General features: G+C 48.4%; 16 non-coding genes across 16 annotated transcripts; all 16 read left to right on the top strand.

Annotated features, from left to right (window-relative positions):
• Positions 1-2,147: 2,147 nt before the first annotated feature.
• On the top strand, positions 2,148-2,220 carry TRNAR-ACG (transfer RNA arginine (anticodon ACG)). Its single transcript has one exon. It is a non-coding gene; the product is annotated as a tRNA-Arg (tRNA).
• Positions 2,221-7,178: 4,958 nt separating this feature from the next.
• On the top strand, positions 7,179-7,251 carry TRNAR-ACG (transfer RNA arginine (anticodon ACG)). The gene has a single exon. It is a non-coding gene; the product is annotated as a tRNA-Arg (tRNA).
• Positions 7,252-7,328: 77 nt separating this feature from the next.
• Positions 7,329-7,401, top strand: TRNAR-ACG (transfer RNA arginine (anticodon ACG)). Its single transcript has one exon. It is a non-coding gene; the product is annotated as a tRNA-Arg (tRNA).
• Positions 7,402-7,478: 77 nt separating this feature from the next.
• Positions 7,479-7,551, top strand: TRNAR-ACG (transfer RNA arginine (anticodon ACG)). Its single transcript has one exon. It is a non-coding gene; the product is annotated as a tRNA-Arg (tRNA).
• A 79-nt stretch (positions 7,552-7,630) lies between these two features.
• TRNAR-ACG (transfer RNA arginine (anticodon ACG)) lies at positions 7,631-7,703 on the top strand. Its single transcript has one exon. It is a non-coding gene; the product is annotated as a tRNA-Arg (tRNA).
• An 8,035-nt stretch (positions 7,704-15,738) lies between these two features.
• Positions 15,739-15,811, top strand: TRNAR-ACG (transfer RNA arginine (anticodon ACG)). Its single transcript has one exon. It is a non-coding gene; the product is annotated as a tRNA-Arg (tRNA).
• Positions 15,812-15,887: 76 nt separating this feature from the next.
• On the top strand, positions 15,888-15,960 carry TRNAR-ACG (transfer RNA arginine (anticodon ACG)). Its single transcript has one exon. It is a non-coding gene; the product is annotated as a tRNA-Arg (tRNA).
• A 374-nt stretch (positions 15,961-16,334) lies between these two features.
• On the top strand, positions 16,335-16,407 carry TRNAR-ACG (transfer RNA arginine (anticodon ACG)). Its single transcript has one exon. It is a non-coding gene; the product is annotated as a tRNA-Arg (tRNA).
• Positions 16,408-16,484: 77 nt separating this feature from the next.
• Positions 16,485-16,557, top strand: TRNAR-ACG (transfer RNA arginine (anticodon ACG)). The gene has a single exon. It is a non-coding gene; the product is annotated as a tRNA-Arg (tRNA).
• Positions 16,558-16,633: 76 nt separating this feature from the next.
• On the top strand, positions 16,634-16,706 carry TRNAR-ACG (transfer RNA arginine (anticodon ACG)). Its single transcript has one exon. It is a non-coding gene; the product is annotated as a tRNA-Arg (tRNA).
• Positions 16,707-16,782: 76 nt separating this feature from the next.
• On the top strand, positions 16,783-16,855 carry TRNAR-ACG (transfer RNA arginine (anticodon ACG)). The gene has a single exon. It is a non-coding gene; the product is annotated as a tRNA-Arg (tRNA).
• A 373-nt stretch (positions 16,856-17,228) lies between these two features.
• On the top strand, positions 17,229-17,301 carry TRNAR-ACG (transfer RNA arginine (anticodon ACG)). The gene has a single exon. It is a non-coding gene; the product is annotated as a tRNA-Arg (tRNA).
• A 76-nt stretch (positions 17,302-17,377) lies between these two features.
• Positions 17,378-17,450, top strand: TRNAR-ACG (transfer RNA arginine (anticodon ACG)). The gene has a single exon. It is a non-coding gene; the product is annotated as a tRNA-Arg (tRNA).
• A 76-nt stretch (positions 17,451-17,526) lies between these two features.
• TRNAR-ACG (transfer RNA arginine (anticodon ACG)) lies at positions 17,527-17,599 on the top strand. Its single transcript has one exon. It is a non-coding gene; the product is annotated as a tRNA-Arg (tRNA).
• Positions 17,600-17,675: 76 nt separating this feature from the next.
• Positions 17,676-17,748, top strand: TRNAR-ACG (transfer RNA arginine (anticodon ACG)). Its single transcript has one exon. It is a non-coding gene; the product is annotated as a tRNA-Arg (tRNA).
• Positions 17,749-17,973: 225 nt separating this feature from the next.
• Positions 17,974-18,046, top strand: TRNAR-ACG (transfer RNA arginine (anticodon ACG)). Its single transcript has one exon. It is a non-coding gene; the product is annotated as a tRNA-Arg (tRNA).
• The last annotated feature ends 2,927 nt before the right edge of the window (positions 18,047-20,973 follow it).

A 20,973-nucleotide genomic window follows, 5' to 3' on the forward strand; every position in this document is an offset into this window, starting at 1 on the left:
CGAAACCTGGGTCATGTGCAAACGACATACGCGAAGTAACAATACACCAAGAAGCATTGTAAACACCAAAGTACAGAGCCGCGCTGATAAGAGCGCGAACAGAAAAACTGTGGACGGGTGAATCACCAAATAAACGCGCTTTGAGTGACCAAAGGCGATACGCAGCACAAAACGACACGCGCCAACTCCGGTATCAAAATGAAATAACGGCAAGAAAATTCAACAGGTTCTTGTTGACCTTGAATGAAAGAAAACTGAAAAGTGAGCTCGGTGACGAATTACTACACTTCATGCCAAGGTTAGGTGACAGCACTCGGGAAGGCCTTGCAGGGCCTCTCAGCATGGAGGAAGTGAGTAGCGCAATTGATGACTTGTTGGGTAACGCACCAGGACTTGACGGCTTGAAAGCTGCTTTTTATAAAGCCTTTAAAGATGAACTCGCACCTCTTTTGCTTGCCATGATCAGAGAGGCCAATGCAAAAAAAGTATATATATGCCAGATTCTTTTCGTACTGCTTATATGGTGCTTATTCCTAAAACTGACTACTGAGAGAAATTGCTTTCTGTGGAGGCGTATCGCCCGATAACGCTTACGAACACTGACTACAAATTCGTCCGTTGTCTTTCTAATTTCTTTTATTTTCTCCTTGTGGCATTTAACATCTCCCCAACTTTATTTATTTATTTATTTATTTATTTATTTATTTATTTATTTATTTTTGAGCGAGAGGTAATGGCACGCACTAGTTACGCTGGAAGTCGAGGAAGAAGAAGTGTGCGTGGTAGCTGCTGCAAAAACGAACTGTAAACGGGCATTCGCTTTGAACTGACTGAGTGGCTTTTCCTCTCGTGACAATATATACGAAGCTTTTAGCTAAGCGAATAGAGAGTGTTATTAGAGAACTGGTAGGATGGAATCAAACGTGCGGGGTGAAAGGTCGTTCAATTACTACGAATGTGCATATCGTACGCAGCATTCTGGACTGCTGTGATGCATTCGATGACTGAATCGCAATGATGCAATGAGGCCTTGCAAAGGGATTTGACCGCGTTTCACATAATGTACTCTTTTCGGTCCTCCAGCAGACCAGTATAGGTAACGTGATAATAGACGTTTTAAAAACGGTTTGAAGCAATTCCTCGGTACGCATCACAGTGAATAAGAAACTAAGTGAAGCTGTCCCAGTTCTCTAATCCATAAGGCATGGGTGTCCACTTTTGTCTCGGATTTTTGTAATTTATCTTGAGCCCCTTTTGCTTAAAACTCGTCAAAAATGAACGAATCAATGCTTTTAAGCTTAAGACATCTCACGTGAAAGTTCTGGCTATACGCAGACGACATTGCGATGTCCTGCAGCGATCTGGAAAGTGCTCAAGAAGCCACAACTACTGCAATAACTTTTTGTCAGCGAACAGGGGGCAAATCAACTGGGAAATAAGTGTCGGATTTTGGCATGGGCACTGGAATATTACGCCACCCCACTTCGCTAATCCGCAGTGGACAGCGATTCCTTCTAAGTACCTAGGCGTGCATCTTGAGCATTACATGAGCGCAGAATATTGGGACGAAGTTACGCCAAGGGTGAGGGAGGAAGCGACAGGGTGGCCGGCGCGAAACCTATCAATATTTGCTAAGGCTACTTACTGTCTGTAAAATATTTTTAGTTGCTAACGCATGGTACGTTCTGCAATTTTGCTGCATGTCCCATGTAAACCTGCAGAAAATGCAAAGGGTGTTCGCGGTGTACATCTGAGGTTGCATCTGGGAGAGGGTCAGTCGGATCAATTTGTTTCGGTCGGATCGACAAGCTTGTATTGGACTCGCACACTTGTTTGTTCGTCAACTTGTTTCTCGTTTCATGTTCTTGAGGGATCAGGAGAACCCTTTACTTAGGTTCAATGATGCGAGTACGACTAAAAAGTGTGTTTCCAGATTTTATTCTGCTTAGCGTGAGCGAATTGAATAAAAGAGTCAAGGGATTTACAAATGAGCTGGTTGCCTCATTTCAGTTCTTTCTTCTTTCAGTTCATCTTCTGTTCAGGAGATTCCAGGTTCGAATCCTGGCAGGCTCGTTTTTCTATTTCATTATTTTTTTGGGCGAGAATTTAAGTATGATCTGTACTACGGGAGAGCCTATCCTCCATTCGGGCCTGTGGCGCAACGGATAACGCGTCTGACTACGGATCAGAAGATTCCAGGTTCGAATCCTGGCAGGCTCGTATTTCGGTTTAACTTTTTTTTTTCCTGGGCGAGTATGAAAGCACGGGATGTACTCCGCGAGCGTGCTTTCCCCATTCGGGCCTGTGGCGCATTCTGCTTCCGACAGCCGAGCTGATCGGATCGTTGAATCATGGCCTCAAGCGGGGCGGCGACAGCGGTCACTTTGGGCCGCGGAAACAGGTTCAGCAACGACGACGAAAGGGACTACCAGTTTATTTTGCCCCAACTGCCAAAAGGACGAATTGTTCTCAACACCGTCTTTTTACACGGTGATGTAAGAGCGAGGCCGTACAAGGTCGAGGATTTTCGGGATGCGCTTACGCCCACAAGCCTGCTGCCGGAAGTTGTGTGCCTCGGGGCCTACCAGGTCAACCACGTCTGGGCCGTGACCCTCAGTGACGCAGCTGCAACAAAACGCCTGTTGGCCCTGAAGGAGCTTCAGGTGAAAGGGCGTCGATGTGTCATCGTCGACCCGCAGGACCAGCAGGTGAAACTCCGGCTTCACTGGCTGCTGTACGGCGTTTCCGACGAGGACGTCCGGGCGGCATTCACAACCTTCGGCAAGGTAGAAGAGGTGAGCAGGGAGCGTTGGCGCGTCCAAGGCATGGGAGACAAGACCTCGACCACCCGGACCGTGCTACTGAAGCTGAGAAGCGGCATTAAAGTGGAAGACCTGCCTCACCAGGTCCGCGTCGGCGGAGAGCTGGCATTGGTGGTCGTACCTGGGCGGCCCATGCAGTGCCTGCGCTGCCAAGGGACAGGACACGTACGCCGTGATTGCAAAGTCCCCCGTTGTTCGAGATGCAGACGGTTCGGCCACGTCGACGCTGACTGCGTTAAATCTTACGCGGCCGTGACAGGACCAGCAGCGAGTGATGTTGCTGCAGAGCACGTCATGGACGCAGTCGAGACAGAAGAAGCTGCTAAGGGAGCCGGTGTGCAAGTGCCTTCATTGACGACAAATGCCACGACGGTACCGGAGGTCGCTCAAGCCAAGGTAGTCGAGGGTGATGAGCAGGTGACTGGGCCTGCACGTGTCGAGAGGGACGAAGACCCTGTGAAGGCAAGTGCTAATGAAGGCGAACGCGAGGAGACTGAGTCAGCGATGCAACAGGGCGAGGATGCAAACGACGGGGACCGGGCGGCTAGTCTCGGTGCCACCTCCAAGCGCCCCCGTGACGAGGGCGGAGACAAGGACAGCGCGGCATCCAGCACAAGTGACGGGCCACCAGCGAAGACGCCTCTTGGGAGGCGGTCGGTCTTCAAGCCGAAGCCAAATGTTCCGCCCGAGAGAAAGCCTGGTGACAAAGCACAGCAAAAGAATAACGCCGGGAAGACGGGCGGGCCCGGAGGCGGCTAGCCGAGGGCTGGTCGTGAGAGGTAAGCGCCATGCTCCGGGTCTATCTCATACTTTAGTTCATAATGGCTCCTAATCCGTCGCTCACTATTGCCACACTAAACGTGAGAGGGTTGGCGGCCAAGCGTAGGCAAAGCCAAGTCCTACGGTTGGCCACTGACCAAGACCTAGACGTTCTAGCTGTCCAGGAGACAAAGGTTGACGGAGAGGAGGAGACCGGGAGCATGGTGTGGCGTTTCACGACTAGATATTATGCGGTCGTGAGCCATGCGGTAGGGACGTCCGCCGGTTGTGTACTGTTTGTTGAGAAGCTGCCTGGCCTTGTTGTTAAAAATGTATTTTCATGTCAAACCGGAAGGATCGTTTTTTGTGATTTTGTTTTTCGTGAATTGGAATTCAGAGTCATGTGCATATATGCACCGAATGCTGTGGAAGAACGCGCTTCTTTTTTCGCGAACCTTTTTCAGTATATTTGCAGCGATAAGTGCATGGTTTTGTTGGGTGATTTCAATTGTGTTTTGAGGGCTCGGGATAGAGTCAATAATGCTGGTATTCGCGATAAAAGCAGTAGTGTGCTGACTAAGCTAATTAGTGATAATGAACTGGACGATGTCTGTGAGTGCCTGGAGGGGGAGCGGGAAGTCATGTACACACGATTCCAAGGTAGTAGTCATGCGCGGTTAGACCGCATATACGTATCGCAAGACATAATTCCAAAGTGCCATAGTTATTCGGTGGCACCAGTATCGTTTTCAGATCACCGCATTGTGAAATGTCATATAGGCACGGAGAGGAAGAAACAAGATTTTAATTGGGAACTATGGAAAATGAATGCCTTACTACTAAAAGACGAGCCATTTGTAGAGGCAGTACGTGAGGCAGTCAGGAAAGTAAGTGAAGAAAACAGTGAAACAATAGCAGAGAAATGGGAATACTTCAAACAAAACGTAAAAATGAAAGCTTTAGAAAGATCGAGCTGCTTACGATTTGAGAAGGAAATGAAAGAAAGGGGCTTACGAAAGACACTTAAGCATCTGATAGCGCTGGAATGCGAAGAGCCTGGGACGTATAAGCAAGATGTAGGAGCCATTAAAGAAAAAATCGAGCAGCTTGACAAGGAACGGTATCAAGGTGCGATGGTGCGAGCAAGAGCAAATGCATTAGTAGCTGGAGAGACGCCCACTAAACGGGCGCTGGGACTCGAAAAAGCGCAAGCTCGACGGAATCATGTCGACAGAATTTTATGGAACGGCACAGTTGCCGGCGATAGCAAGAGCATAGGCCAAGCGTTTCGAGAGTATTATCAGTCAATCTTTGCGTTTCAAGAAGTGAATATAGACGAATTCAGAAGGGCCTTCCTATCTCGCATGCCGCGGTTGAGTGACGATACAAAACAACGATTGGAATGGAAAATAACAGAACGTGAAGTTGAAAAAGCGATTGATGATTTGAACCAAGGCAAATCACCTGGACCGGCCGGTCTGGGCGCGTGTTTATATAAAGCGTTTAAGAAAGAACTGTCGCCGTTACTAACAGAGCTATTTAATGATGCGTATGATAACAAAACTTTGCCGCCTTCTTTTGGAAAAGCTCATACTATACTCATCCCTAAGAGTGACCAAGTTGAGAAACTTAGGCTAGTAACATCTTACAGGCCAATATCTTTAACCAATGTTGATTATAAGGTTTTTATGAAAGTTCTGGCTGCCAGACTTCAAAGCGTCATAAATGACATAGTGGCAGATCACCAAACGTGTGGTATTAAGGGAAGGTCCATTTTTTCGAATATTCACACGATGCGGTGCGTGCTGGAGTGCTGTGACGCCACCTCGGGTGGAGTCGCGGTGCTCCAGCTGGACCTCGAGAAAGCGTTTGATTGTGTCTCTCATGATATTTTGTTTGCCATTTTGGATTACGTTAATGTTGGTTCCATCATCACTGAGGGAGTGGCGTTGGCGTACCAGAACTGCACAACACGCTTAATTGTGAATAAATCATTGGGGGCCCCCATTAACGTCATGCGTTCTGTGCGTCAGGGCTGCCCTCTCAGTCCTCTTTTGTTTGACATTTACATAGAAACTATGTGTTTGGCAATAACTGAGAATGAGCAAATACGCGGGTATAGCTTGGCAGCCACACAAATCAAGCTCTTGGCATATGCAGATGACATCGCGGTGTGTTGTACAAGCAAAGAAAGTGTGACGGAAACAATAAGGGTAGTGAAAAATTTTTGTGATGTGACGGGCAGTAGAGTGAACTGGGGAAAGTCCCTCGGTTTGTGGCACGGGGAGTGGTCTTCAGCCCCGGCCTTTTTTGCAAATGTTAGCTGGATAAAAACCCCGACCAAGTACTTAGGTGTCCCCATGGGCAGTTACAAAAATAGCGACGAATACTGGACGAACCAAGCAAAAGAAACAAGAGAAAAAGCAGACAGGTGGAAAGGCATCAACCTGTCGATTTTCGCAAAAGCAACTGTGTGTAACATGTTTTTTATCACGAAGTTGTGGTACGTCATGCAAACGTTGTACTGTTCGAGGGTAAACGTGCAAAGGTTGCACAGAGTGTTCGCGGTTTTTATCTGGGGCTCTACCTGGGAAAGGAGTAGCCGAACCAATCTGTTCCGGCACGTGAAGAAAGGGGGGCTGGGCTTGGCGCATCTCTTTGTACGTCAGCTTGTGAACAGGTTTTTGTTTTTTCGGGATGTGCGTGATCCGTTTCTGCGCACTGTATGCCAACTCAGGTTGAGAGGCGCTTTGCCGGCACTTATTGTTAGTACAGATAGTATGCCCGGAACGCTTCGTGGCTATATTAAAGAAGTTGCAGACAGTGTGCGCTTTCTTTCTGTGCGTTTTTCTTTTGAGTATTTATGTAACGTAAAAAAGAAAACATTGTATAAAGATATTTGCGATATTGTATTTCCAGTGCCATTGTACAGAGCTCTATACAGTGGAAGATCAGGACTGGATGTCCTTAAGCGAGTGAAAAATATGGAGGTGCCTACTGGGGTAAAGACATTCTTTTTTAAATTACACACAGGAACACTCTCAGTGAAGACATTCATGGAAGAACGTGGCTTTCTTGTACCCTGGGGCTCGCACTGCTTGATTTGCAAGCAACCGGAAACAATAGACCATGTCTTTTTGGATTGCTGGGCCGGAGTGTTCTTCTGGGATGTCCTACAAATAACAATGAAGGAGTTACCGTTAAATCCGCATGGCATCAGGTACTTAGCGGTAACGAATGACGACGGGGTTCCCTTCGACCTCATAATGCTCAAGGGCCTCCATAGTTTATGGCGTGCAAGGATGTCTGGGTACTACTGCGACCCGGACGCTAGGCCTGCGCGTACGTATTACCGCGAAAGCATGTCTCGTTTCATTGAAATAAAGAAAATACAAGAATGTGTACCCGAATGGCTGTCTAGGATAGAACCTCTGACAGCATTGAAAGAATTTTAATTCGACAACGCCAGTCCTTATAGGACTGATGGCATGTATATCCTTTCAAAATGTTTTGTATTTGTTAATTGTGTATTTAATTGTGTTTTGTATTATGGGCTTTGTACAATGTCGAAGACCGGCAATAAATAAATAAAAAATCGGGCCTGTGGCGCAACGGATAACGCGTCTGACTACGGATCAGAAGATTCCAGGTTCGAATCCTGGCAGGCTCGTATTTCGGTTTCCCTTTATTTTTCCTGGGCGAGTATGAAAGCATGGGATGTACTCCGCGAGCGTGCGTTACCCATTCGGGCCTGTGGCGCAACGGATAACGCGTCTGACTACGGATCAGAAGATTCCGGGTTCGAATCCTGGCAGGCTCGTATTTCGGTTTCCCTTTATTTTTCCTGGGCGAGTATGAAAGCATGGGATGTACTCCGCGAGCGTGCTTTCCCCATTCGGGCCTGTGGCGCAACGGATAACGCGTCTGACTACGGATCAGAAGATTCCAGGTTCGAATCCTGGCAGGCTCGTATTTCGGTTTCCCTTTATTTTTTTCCTGGGCGAGTATGAAAGCATGGGATGTACTCCGCGAGCGTGCTTTCCCCATTCGGGCCTGTGGCGCAACGGATAACGCGTCTGACTACGGATCAGAAGATTCCAGGTTCGAATCCTGGCAGGCTCGTATTTCGGTTTCCCTTTATTTTTTTCCTGGGCGAGTATGAAAGCATGGGATGTACTCCGCGAGCGTGCTTTCCCCATTCGGGCCTGTGGCGCAATTCCACTTCCGGCCACCGTAGTGTACGGTCGTGTAATGTCGAGCTCCCTTGGAGCGGCGAATGCGGCCCAGCAGGGCCGCGGTAACAGGACAGATGCACAGGATTCTACGGAATATGACGTTATTTTGCCACAACTGCCATCAGGTTCGTCTGTTTTAAATACTGTTTTTCTTCACGGAAGCGTTAAAGCCAGGCCGTTTCGAGCTGAGGACTTCCGAGATACATTGGATCGTCTGGAACTGCTCCCCGAGGTAGTTGCCTTGGGGGCGTTTCAGATGAATCACGTGTGGGCGGTCACCTTCAAGACTGCGGAAGGAATGAAGAAGTTGCTCGCCGTCACTGATGTGACTGTGAAGAATCACCGCTGCCTCGTGATAGATCCGAGCACCCATACTGTCCGCCTAAGGCTCTATTGGCTGCTTTACCACATACAAGATGAAGACGTGCGCGCTGCTCTTGCACCGTACGGAAAAGTGACGGACGTTTGCAGAGAGCAATGGCGAGTACCAGGACTCGGCGATAAGGGCTCCTCGACACGGACGGTTAATCTGCAGCTCAAGGGTGGCGTGACTTTGGATGACCTGCCACACCAGCTGCGAGTGTGTGGCATTACGGCCCTTGTGGTGGTGCCGGGGAGACCGCCGCTTTGCCTGCGGTGTCAGCGAACAGGGCACATTCGCCGAGACTGCCGCGTCCCACGGTGTAAGCTCTGTCGTCGGTTCGGACATGACGATAGCCAGTGCGCTAAAACCTACGCAAGCGTAGCAAGCCAAAGGAGCCGGGAGGACCCCACCGAGCACATCATGGACGAGGCGGACGCGGCGGAGGCTGCGGGAATCAAGGACAGACAACCTACGTCGGCAGCTGTTGAAACGTCCGAGAAGGAACTTGCGAAAAGTGTTGGAAGCGACCACAGTGACGTGGCACCTGAACGACAGGTTGCCGCTACGCCAACGTGCTCCGTCAAAGACGTCTCCGATACCACTCAAGCCTCGCCGAGTAGCGACCAAGAAGACATGGACGTCGCGAGCAGCTCGTCTGCGAAACGCCCACACACGCAAGTTTCCGAAGGTGACGAAGGGGGCAGCGGGAAGGCACAGGAGCCGCCCAGGAAAGAAAGTTCGTACCGCCGTCCTTCTTTCAAGCCAAAGCCTCACATTCCGCCGGATTCCATTCCGACGGTACCGAAGGCGCCCCCGTAATAACGAGGGCGTCGCCCAGCAATGCCTGTATGCGAGGTGAGGGACGGACTGCAGAGTGCAATTGTAAAGTTCGGTCGCTTTTGCCTAGGAAAGAATTGTGCGCGTTCTGAGAAATGGCAGGATGTACGGGTTCACTTGAACTAGTATGCTTGTTTTTCTTCTCATAAAAAAAAAAAGGAAATGGCTTCAAAATCTCTAATAGCGCTACGCATTGGTACGCTCAATGTCCGAGGCCTGGGCGCCAAAAGGCGGCAGTACCAGGTCAGCCGGTTACTGCAAGAAAATGATTTAGATATAGTCGCTCTACAGGAAACAAAAATTGAAAGTGAAGAGCGCACCGACCGAATGGTTCAAACATTTAGAGCGCGGTACAGTGCGTGCGTTTCACATGCTGTCGGCAGTTCCGGTGGGTGTGTTTTGTTGTTGCGGAAATCTTTAGAAATTGTACCGCAATCTGTATTTGTTTGTGATGAAGGTCGAATGATTGTGTGTGACTTTTCGCTCTGGGATTTGGAATGGCGGGCAATTTGCATATACGCCCCAAATAATGAAAGAGAACGCCGTGACTTTTTTGGAAAACTTGATGTCTATTTGAAATCTGAGCGCTATATTATCTTGCTGGGAGACTTCAATTGTGTTTGTTTTTCTGACGACCGGAATAACAACTTGCTTGTACGCGATCAAAGTGCAGGTTTCTTGCTCGCAGCAACCCGAGAGCGTGAATTAGAAGATGTTGGTACGGTGTTTTGCAGTGGAAAGCAGACTGTGTTGACGCATTTCCAACGGGGCAGTCACGCGAGATTAGATCGAGCTTATATATCAGCGAGACTGGTTCCGTTGTGTAGAAGCTATGACGTGAGGCACGTATCCTTCAGCGACCACAGTCTTGTAATGTTCTTGCTCGGCAAGAGAAAAGAAAACCGCCCTTTTAATTGGTGCTTATGGAAATTCAACGTCAAACTTCTGGACGACGCAACCTTTCTCGCGTTTATAAAAGAACATATACGAGAGATGCTTGCTAGTGAATCCGCGGGGTTTATAGCGATGTGGGAAGAGTTTAAACAGGAATTTAAAATAACAGCCATTGAAAGAGCCTCTGTGTTACGCTACAATGAAAAAAGAAAAGAAAATGAATTGCGAAATAAGCTTAACGTATTGTTGTCGATAAAATGCCCACAGCCAGAAGAGTTGTCAACAGAGATAAGGAATATAAAAAATGAGCTTGAAATCATTGATGTCAAGAGATATAGGGGGTCAGTGATACGTGCGCGCTCAGAGCATTTGTTGCTCGGGGAAACGCCCACAAGGCGCGCTTTGGGCGAAGAGAAAAGATACGCATCGCAAAATGAAATAAAAGAAATTGAATACGGCAACGTGCGTAGTAGCGATAGTAATACAATACAGCGTGCCTTCTTCGAACACTACAGAGAGTTGTTAAGCTGCAAAGGAGCGGTAGAAGCTGGCTTTGATAGCGAATACTTGCCTTTAATGCCGAGGCTAGATGATGACGTCAAGACAGTCCTCGAGGAACCGATTACGTTGAATGAGATCGAAACCGCAATTGATGAACTCAAACCTGGAAAGGCGCCAGGACCTGATGGCATAGGCGCAGCTTTCTACAAGGCATTTAAGCATGAACTAGCAGTCATTTTACACCGTATTCTAGCCGAGGCTTATAAAGTAAAATACATGCTGCCTTCTTTCCGGAAAACCCATACAGTGCTGATCCCGAAATGCGATGACCCTGTAAAGCTGCTCTCAGTACGTTCGTATCGCCCCATAACTTTATCCAATGTAGATTATAAGATATCAGGCACGTACCCAGGGGGGGGCCCCGGGGGGGCCCGGGCCCCCCCCGAAATTAAGTGGCATACCCCCCCCCCCCCCCTCCCCACTCACGCCACCACTCCTCACACATTCCTGAAGCGCCGCCAGATCAATGTTGAGACTTGGCAGCTACTAATCGGTCAGCATTATGCTGCCTTTTTCACTCCTTTTAGATATCGGTAGTTCTCGGCATCTCTTGTAATGTGAAGGACAGTTTTCTCATAGATTCCGCACCCATGCGATTAACTCGATATGCGTTCAGTTGTCACCATCTATTCAACCGTCACGCGCATAGCTGTTGCTTTTGTTAGCTCAACCTTCTTTGTTTAGGCTGATCCTGGGACCAGGAAAGGGATGCGGCTGTTACTGAGCTGGTCTGTACTCTCGTGGAACGGGTTGCGGCCGGAGTAAACGCCAATTGCGTTTAACTTATCCCTTTGCTTCATTATTTCCTTGAGTTACGGCTCACCGCGAGGCTGACAGATGCCCGCAACCATATACACGTGATATGGGTTAGATAAGATGGGAAATAAAATAATGTGAAAGTGCGTCCATCATGAAACCCTGCAATAACCCTTAAACCCATAAGCAAGATGGCTGTCGCCCGTTACCTCGTCTGTTTTTCCCTAATTGTATAGCACATTTCGTGCAAAACTGGCAACTGGAAACAAAAATCGCAAGGAGATGAGAAATAAGCGATCTACTCATGGAGAGAGCCAGGGCGACAACCAAGCTGCAAGGAAAATCGAATAATAAAGATGTTAACCGTTATTTATGAGAATATTTATGGATCAACATCTTTTTATTTAAAGAGGAAGTAGAGAAAACGCTGCCGGAAGTGGAGAATAATTACTTGCTTTGAATGACGCTTCTACAGTTATCGGTCGAACCGCCTCACGTAGCCACTTCTCTGCTGTGCTTATGTGGGTGTTCATCTAACCTTTCGCGGTGAGCGCAGTACATCTAGAATCGCAGAGTCCTGCGCTCTACGCGGTTGTGTGCGACTGGCGGCCGCACAGCGTTACGCTATTGGCGGAACTGTCAAAACTGATCAACAAGGCGAAAATAACTGATATTCGAAACTATAACACGAGAAAGACTGAAGAATTTGTAAAAAATGAACGCAGCCTGAAATCAGTAAAAAAGAAACCTGGTTTGGGACAAACCATGACGTATACACTAAAATATAATATCATCAGCAATCTCGAAGGTATAGTAAAAACAGCGGAAAAATTCTAAGCTGACCTGTATACAGTACTCAGAGGAGACACGATACCTCACTTAGAAACAGTAATGAACAGGATACAGAAACTCTCCTATAACTAGCGATGAGGTCAGAAGGGCCCTGCAAGAAATGAAACGATGAAGAGCGGGAAGAGAATGTGGAATAACAGTCGATTTAATCAAAGATGGAGGAAACATAATGCTTGGAAAACTGGCGGCTCTTTATACGAAGTGTCTATCGACTGCAAGGGTCCCAGAAAACTGGAAGAATGCAGATATTATACTAATCCACAAAAAAATAGACGTTAACGAATTGAAAAATTATAGGACCATTAGCTTGCTCCCAGTATTATATAAAATATTTACCAAAATAATCTCCAATAGAATAAGGGCAACACTGGATTTTGTCAACCAAGGGAAGAGGCTAGCTTCAGGAAGAGATACTTTACAATTGATCACATCCATGTCATCACTCAGGTTATTGCGAAATCCGCTGAGTACAATAAGCCTCTTTACGTGGCTTATATAGATTACGAAAAGGCATTTGATTCAGTAGAGATACCAGCAGTCATAGAGGCACTACGTAATCAAAGAGTACAGAACGCTCACGTAAAAAGCTTGAAAAATATTGCTACATGCGTGTGGTATTTGTTTGTTTGAACGAGGTGCGTGGGCGCCATCACTTCAGAAAAGAGGAGGAAGAGCGAACTAGGCTCACGCTACATGTGAATCTAACCGGTCAGCGCTGCAACCGCTGTTCTAAATATAATCTGTAAATAGTTTCTCGTCTTACTGACTCGTCCTTCGCGTAAGAATATCTACAGAGGTTCTACAGCTACCTTAATTCTACACAAGAAAAGCAAGGAGATACCTATAGAGAAAGGGGTCAGACAGGGAGTCAATGCTATTCAATGCGTGCTTAGAAGTATTCAAGCTATTAAACTGGGAAGGCTTAGGGGTAAAGATCGACGGCAAATATCTCAGCAACCTTCGGTTTGCCGATGACATTGTTCTATTCAACAACAATGCAGACGAGTTACAACAAATGATTGGAGACCTTAACTGAGAGAGTGTAAGAGTGGGGTTGAATATTAATATGCAGAAGGCGAAGATAATGATAAATAGTCGGGCAAAGGAACAAGACATCAGGATCGCCAGTTGGCCACTAGAGACTGTGAAGGAGTTCGTTTACCTAGGTCAATTAATCACAGGGAACCCTGATCATGAGAAGGAAATTCACAGAAGAATAAAAATAAGTTGGATCGCATACGGCAGACATTGCCAGCTCCTTACTGGAAGCTTACCATTGTTATTGAAAAGTAAGGTGTGCACTCAGCGCATTTTGCCAGTGCTGACATATGGGGCAGAGACTTGAGATCAAGTTAAGAACCGCGCAAAGAGCGATCGAACGAAGATTGCTAGGCATAACGTTAAGAGAGAGAAAGAGAGCGGTTTGGATCAGAGAGCGAACGGGTATAGACGATATTCTAATTGACATCAAGAGGAAGAAATGTAGCTGGGCAGGTCATGTAATGCGCCGGTAAGATAACCGTTGGACCATTAGGGTTACAGAATGGGTACCAAGAGAAGGGAAGCGCAATAGAAGACGGCAGAAAACTATAGATGGTGCGATGAAATTAGGAAATTCGCGGGTGCTAGTTGGAATCGGTTGGCGGCAGGACACGGGTAATTGGAGATCGCAGGGAGAGGCCTTCGTCCTGCAGTGGACATAAAACATGATGATGATGATGATGATGGAGGTAGTGGGCCCCCCCCCCCCCCCCGAAAAAAAATCCTGGGTACGTGCCTGTAAGATATTCATGAAAGTGTTAGCAAGAAGGTTGCAATCAGTGATGACATCAATAGTAGGCCCACACCAAACTTGTGGCATAAGAGGCCGCTCGATACTTAATAACATGCATGTGGCAAAAAGTATTCTGGAGTGTTGCGATGCCTGGGAAGGAAGAGTTGCTATGATGCAACTAGACATGGAGAAGGCCTTCGACCGTGTTGTGCACAGTGTGCTCTTTTCTATTCTAGAGCACGTGAATGTTGGAAACATTATATTAGAAGGCTTAAAACTGTCTTACGAAGGGTGTAGCACTAACTTATTAGTGAATAAACAACTCTCTGGTAATATTAACTTATGTAGAAGCATAAAACAAGGATGCCCAGCTTCGTCACTTCTCTTCGCAATTTACTTGGAGCCTTTTTGCTTAAAAGTTATACACAATGAGAAAATACGCGGTTTCCGTTTAATGGGCAGTGAAGTCAAAATTCTCTCGTATGCGGATGATGTAGCCGTCTTTTGTGGGGATAAAGAAAGTGTCCGTGAAACTGTTAAACAAGCTCGAACGTATTGCAATATGTCTGGAAGCGCTGTTAACTGGGAGAAGTGCGCCGGTTTTTGGCATGGCAGCTGGGATGAGAAGCCCGATGTCTTTGAAAATTTACAGTGGACAGTCTCTCCTACAAAATATCTAGGAGCACCTTTAAACTGGTATGATGAGCCTGCAGAATACTGGAGCGAAGAAGCTGAGAGAATGCGCCAGAAAACTACGAAATGGGGAGGCAAAAATTTATCCATATTTACCAGGTCAACTATTTGCAATACGTTCCTTGTTGCGCGAATTTGGTATGTGTTGCAGGTGCTCGCTATGTCACGAACTAGTGCGCAGAAATTGCATAGAATTCTTGCAACGTTTGTATGGAATTCAACATGGGAACGCACAAGTCGTCTGAACTTATTTCACTCACTGAAAGCAGGAGGGCTCGGCTTAGCTCATCTTTTTCTGAGGCAGATTGTCTCAAGGTTTATTTTCTTGCGGGACCAGCATGACCCATTTTTGCGAGCAGTGCTTCAAGTAAGACTGCAGAATGCTCTCCCCGAGTTTATTGTGTCATCGTGTGGCGTTACTGGAAGCGGCTTGTGCGGGTATCTACGCGAAGTTGTAAGTGCCTTCAAGATTCTTCGAGTACGTTTCTCTTTTGATTATCTCATTATAGTATCAAAGAAACAATTGTACAAAGATCTCCGTGACGTGATGCTTCCAGTACCTTTATATCGAGCCATTTTTTCTGTCGGTCCGGGTAAGGATGTTTTAAAGAGAGTTAAAAAAATGCCAGTTCGGTCGTCTGTGAAAACTTTCTTTTTTCAACTCCATAGTGGCACGCTCCCAGTTAAACCCTGGCTGCAGGAAAAGGGCTTTTTTCTCCCCTGGTCAGTTGATTGCAGTTTATGCCGCAAGCCAGAAACAGTAACACATATATTCCTAGACTGTTTAGATTCAATTTTTCATTGGGACGTCCTCCAGAGAACGCTGAAAAAAGATTTGCCCCTCACACCATATGGAATTAAATTTCTTGCGGTTAACAATGACGGGGGTGTGCCCTATGACATGTTCATGGTATTAAGCATGCATAGCATGTGGAAAACAAGAATGGCTGTCAGACATGCAGATCCTATTGTAAGATCGGTAAGAGAAAACTTCATTGAAAGCATTGCCTATATCCGAGATGTGTACCAGTCCCAGGACGAACAGCCAACATGGTATCCTGTACTTAATGACCTAGTGTCATTAAAACGTTTTTAGCAATGTCGCGTCAACAAGCTACTGGTTGGCGCTTTTAACATTTTTGTGTTGGTTTCTCTGTTTTGTGTTGTCACATTGGAAATAAAGAAAAAAAAAGGCCTGTGGCGCAACGGATAACGCGTCTGACTACGGATCAGAAGATTCCAGGTTCGAATCCTGGCAGGCTCGTATTTCGGTTTCCCTTTTTTTTCCTGGGCGTGTATGAAAGCATGGGATGTACTCCGCGAGCGTGCATTCCCCATTCGGGCCTGTGGCGCAACGGATAACGCGTCTGACTACGGATCAGAAGATTCCAGGTTCGAATCCTGGCAGGCTCGTATTTCGGTTTCCCTTTTTTTTCCTGGGCGAGTATGAAAGCATGGGATGTACTCCGCGAGCGTGCATTCCCCATTCGGGCCTGTGGTGCAACGGATAACGCGTCTGACTACGGATCAGAAGATTCCAGGGTCGAATCCTGGCAGGCTCGCATTTCGGTTTCCCTTTTTTTTCCTGGGCGAGTATGAAAGCATGGGATGTACTCCGCGAGCGTGCATTCCCCATTCGGGCCTGTGGTGCAACGGATAACGCGTCTGACTACGGATCAGAAGATTCCAGGGTCGAATCCTGGCAGGCTCGCATTTCGGTTTCCCTTTTTTTTCCTGGGCGAGTATGAAAGCATGGGATGTACTCCGCGAGCGTGCATTCCCCATTCGGGCCTGTGGTGCAACGGATAACGCGTCTGACTACGGATCAGAAGATTCCAGGTTCGAATCCTGGCAGGCTCGTATTTCGGTTTCCCTTTTTTTTTCCTGGGCGTGTATGAAAGCATGGGATGTACTCCGCGAGCGTGCATTCCCCATTCGGGCCTGTGGTGCAACGGATAACGCGTCTGACTACGGATCAGAAGATTCCAGGTTCGAATCCTGGCAGGCTCGTATTTCGGTTTCCCTTTTTTTTCCTGGGCGAGTATGAAAGCATGGGATGTACTCCGCGAGCGTGCATTCCCCATTCGGGCCTGTGGTGCAACGGATAACGCGTCTGACTACGGATCAGAAGATTCCAGGTTCGAATCCTGGCAGGCTCGTATTTCGGTTTCCCTTTTTTTTCCTGGGCGTGTATGAAAGCATGGGATGTACTCCGCGAGCGTGCATTCCCCATTCGGGCCTGTGGCGCAACGGATAACGCGTCTGACTACGGATCAGAAGATTCCAGGTTCGAATCCTGGCAGGCTCGTATTTCGGTTTCCCTTTTTTTTCCTGGGCGAGTATGAAAGCATGGGATGTACTCCGCGAGCGTGCATTCCCCATTCGGTCCTGTGGTGCAACGGATAACGCGTCTGACTACGGATCAGAAGATTCCAGGTTCGAATCCTGGCAGGCTCGTATTTCGGTTTCCCTTTTTTTTCCTGGGCGAGTATGAAAGCATGGGATGTACTCCGCGAGCGTGCATTCCCCATTCGGGCCTGTGGTGCAACGGATAACGCGTCTGACTACGGATCAGAAGATTCCAGGGTCGAATCCTGGCAGGCTCGCATTTCGGTTTCCCTTTTTTTCCTGGGCGAGTATGAAAGCATGGGATGTACTCCGCGAGCGTGCATTCCCCATTCGGGCCTGTGGTGCAACGGATAACGCGTCTGACTACGGATCAGAAGATTCCAGGTTCGAATCCTGGCAGGCTCGTATTTCGGTTTCCCTTTTTTTTCCTGGGCGAGTATGAAAGCATGGGATGTACTCCGCGAGCGTGCATTCCCCATTCGGGCCTGTGGTGCAACGGATAACGCGTCTGACTACGGATCAGAAGATTCCAGGTTCGAATCCCGGCAGGCTCGCATTTCGGTTTCCCTTTTTTTTCCTGGGCGAGTATGAAAGCATGGGATGTACTCCGCGAGCGTGCATTCCCCATTCGGGCCTGTGGTGCAACGGATAACGCGTCTGACTACGGATCAGAAGATTCCAGGTTCGAATCCTGGCAGGCTCGTATTTCGGTTTCCCTTTTTTTTCCTGGGCGAGTATGAAAGCATGGGATGTACTCCGCGAGCGTGCATTCCCCATTCGGGCCTGTGGTGCAACGGATAACGCGTCTGACTACGGATCAGAAGATTCCAGGTTCGAATCCTGGCAGGCTCGTATTTCGGTTTCCCTTTTTTTTCCTGGGCGAGTATGAAAGCATGGGATGTACTCCGCGAGCGTGCATTCCCCATTCGGGCCTGTGGTGCAACGGATAACGCGTCTGACTACGGATCAGAAGATTCCAGGGTCGAATCCTGGCAGGCTCGCATTTCGGTTTCCCTTTTTTTTCCTGGGCGAGTATGAAAGCATGGGATGTACTCCGCGAGCGTGCATTCCCCATTCGGGCCTGTGGCGCAACGGATAACGCGTCTGACTACGGATCAGAAGATTCCAGGGTCGAATCCTGGCAGGCTCGCATTTCGGTTTCCCCCTTTTTTTTTCCTGGGCGAGTATGAAAGCATGGGATGTACTCCGCGAGCGTTCGTTCCCCATTCGGGCCTGTGGCGCAACGGATAACGCGTCTCATTCTGCTTCCGGCAGCCGAGCTGAGCGGTCAGCAGAATCATGGGCTCCAGTGGAGCAGCGACAGCGGGCACTTTTGGCCGCAGAAACAGGCTCGCCGATGATAAGGATTATGCGTTTATTTTGCCGCAACTGCCTAAAGGACAAGTGGTGATTAACACCGTGTTTTTGCACGGTGATGTACGTGCGAGACCGTACAAGGTGGAAGATTTCAGGGACGCCCTTCTTCCGACGGGACTGCTTCCGGACGTGGTATGCATAGGGGCGTACCAAATCAACCACGTCTGGGCAGTGACCCTCTGCGATGCGACTGCAACGAAAAGGCTGCTTGCCCTCAAGGAACTGCAAGTAAAGGGACGACGGTGCCTCATCGTTGACCCGCAGGACCAGCAGGTGAAGATTAGACTTCACTGGTTGCTGTACGGCGTTGCCGACGAGGACGTCCGGACGGCGTTCGCGGCTTTCGGCAAGGTGGAGGAGGTGAGCCGTGAGCGGTGGCGCGTGGAAGGCATGGGGAGCAAGACCTCAACGACCAGGACCGTCCTTCTCAAACTGAAGGGCAACGTGAAGGTTGAGGACCTTCCTCATCAGATCCGCGTCGGCGGTGAGTTGGCCTTGGTCGTCGTTCCTGGTCGACCGATGCAGTGCCTTCGCTGTCACGGCACGGGACACGTCCGCCGAGAGTGCAGAGTCCCCCGCTGTTCCCGGTGCAGACGTTTCGGCCACGTCGACGCTGATTGCGTCAAGTCTTATGCCGCTGTGACAGGCCCACCAGCCATTGACGTGGCGGCAGAGCACGTGATGGACGTGGCCGAGGCGGAGGACGCGGCTAAAGGAACCGGTGACATGGTGTCGACAGCCACAACTAGTGGGACGGCGACTCTGGAGGTAGACGAAAAGGCGGCTGAGGCTACCCAGAAACCGAGTAGGGCTGAGCAGGTCGCCACGACTGAGGGGCAAGAGACGGGAAGCGTCAGTGAAGACGCACCTGACGACGCGACCGCAATGCAGCAGGACGAGGGCGTCACCGACGACGACCGTACTGGTGCTCTTGCTGCCTCCGTCAAGCGCACCCACGACCAGTCGAAGGACCGTGAGGATCGGGCAACCAGCACCAGTGAGGGACCGCCGACGAAGACGCCTCATGGGAGGCGGATGGGATTCAAGCCAAAGCCCAACATACCGCCTGAAAAGAAGCCTGTCGACAAAGCGCCCACGCCTAAGGACACCAACAAGCCGGGAGGTCCCGGAGGCGGCTAGCCGATGGCTAGTCGTGAGCGGTAAGCACCATGCTCCGGGCCTACTTTTCTTTTAGATCAAGATGGCTCAAATACCGTCCCTTAGGATTGCCACATTAAACGTGAGAGGGCTGGCGGCTAGTCGTAGGCAAAGTCAGGTCCTACGGTTGGTCACTGACCACGACATAGACGTACTAGCCGTCCAGGAAACTAAGGTTGAAGGAGAAGAGCAGACCGGGAGCATGGTGCGACGTTTCACGCCTAGGTATTTTGTGGTGGTTAGCCATGCCGTAGGCACGGCTGGAGGGTGCGTTCTTCTTGTGAAAAAGCTGCCTGGACTGCAGATTCAAAGTATTTTTTCGTGTCAGTCAGGAAGGATTGTTCTCTGTGATATCGTTATGTGTGATGCTGAGCTCCGCGTCATATGCGTATATGCGCCGAATTTAGTAGATGAGCGTGTCCGTTTTTTCTCGAACCTTACACAATATGTATGTTGTAATATGCGCGTGTTCCTGTTAGGTGACTTTAATTGTGTGTTGAGTGCTGGAGACAGAGTCAATAATGCAGGTGTGCGTGACCGAAGCAGTGAAGTGTTATCAAATTTAATTAATGAAAATGAACTCGATGATGTTTATGAATGTCTGGAAGGGGGGCGTCAAGTTACTTTTACACGTTTTCAGGGCAGCAGCCATGCGCGTTTGGACCGAATGTACATTTCATTGGATACAATCCCAAGATGCCATGGTTACTGTGTAGTACCAGTGTCGTTTTCAGATCACTGCCTGGTGAAATGTAACGTAGGTGTAATGAAAAGGAGACATGTATTTAACTGGGATATGTGAAAAATGAATGCCTTGTTACTAAATGACCAGCCCTTTTTACAGGTAGTACGGGATGCGGTTAATGAAGTTCAATGTGATGCTGCGGGAACAATCGTCGAGAAGTGGGAATGTTTTAAGCAAAAGATTAAAATGAAAGCGATAGAAAGATCCAGTTGTATAAAATTCGAGAAGGAAATGAAAGAAAAGGGTTTAAGAACACTGCTTGGGCAGCTGCTAACTCTTGAGTGCAAAGAGCCTGGTGCGTACAAAGACGATGTGCGAAACGTCAAAGAAAAACTTGAACTATTTGACAAGGAACGCTATCAAGGAGCCATCGTGCGGGCACGAGCAGATGCACTAGCGTCAGGGGAGACGCCCACGAAAAGGGCGCTCGGTTTAGAGAAGGCGTATGGACGACGAAACCATGTCGACCAGATTTTAGTGAATGGGAATGTCGTTGAAGACAGTGATAGCATTCAGCGCGCCTTCTTTGAGTACTATCAGTCGCTCTTCGCATTTCAGGAAGCGAATGTTGCGGGTTTTAAAGCAGGTTTTCTGCATCGCATGCCACGTTTGAGCGATGACGTAAAAAAGCGATTAGAGGAAGAAATAATGGAGAGAGAAGTTGAAAAAGCAATAGACGATTTGAACTTGGGTAAATCGCCGGGACCTGATGGACTCAGCGCGGGTCTATACAAAGCTTTTAAAAGAGAGCTGGCGCCTTTGCTTGCGCATGTATTTAATGACGCATACGAAAAAAA

The sequence above is a fragment of the Dermacentor albipictus genome, chromosome 7 (assembly GCF_038994185.2).
Source record: "Dermacentor albipictus isolate Rhodes 1998 colony chromosome 7, USDA_Dalb.pri_finalv2, whole genome shotgun sequence".
In the NCBI taxonomy this organism is placed as follows: Eukaryota; Metazoa; Arthropoda; class Arachnida; order Ixodida; family Ixodidae; genus Dermacentor; species Dermacentor albipictus.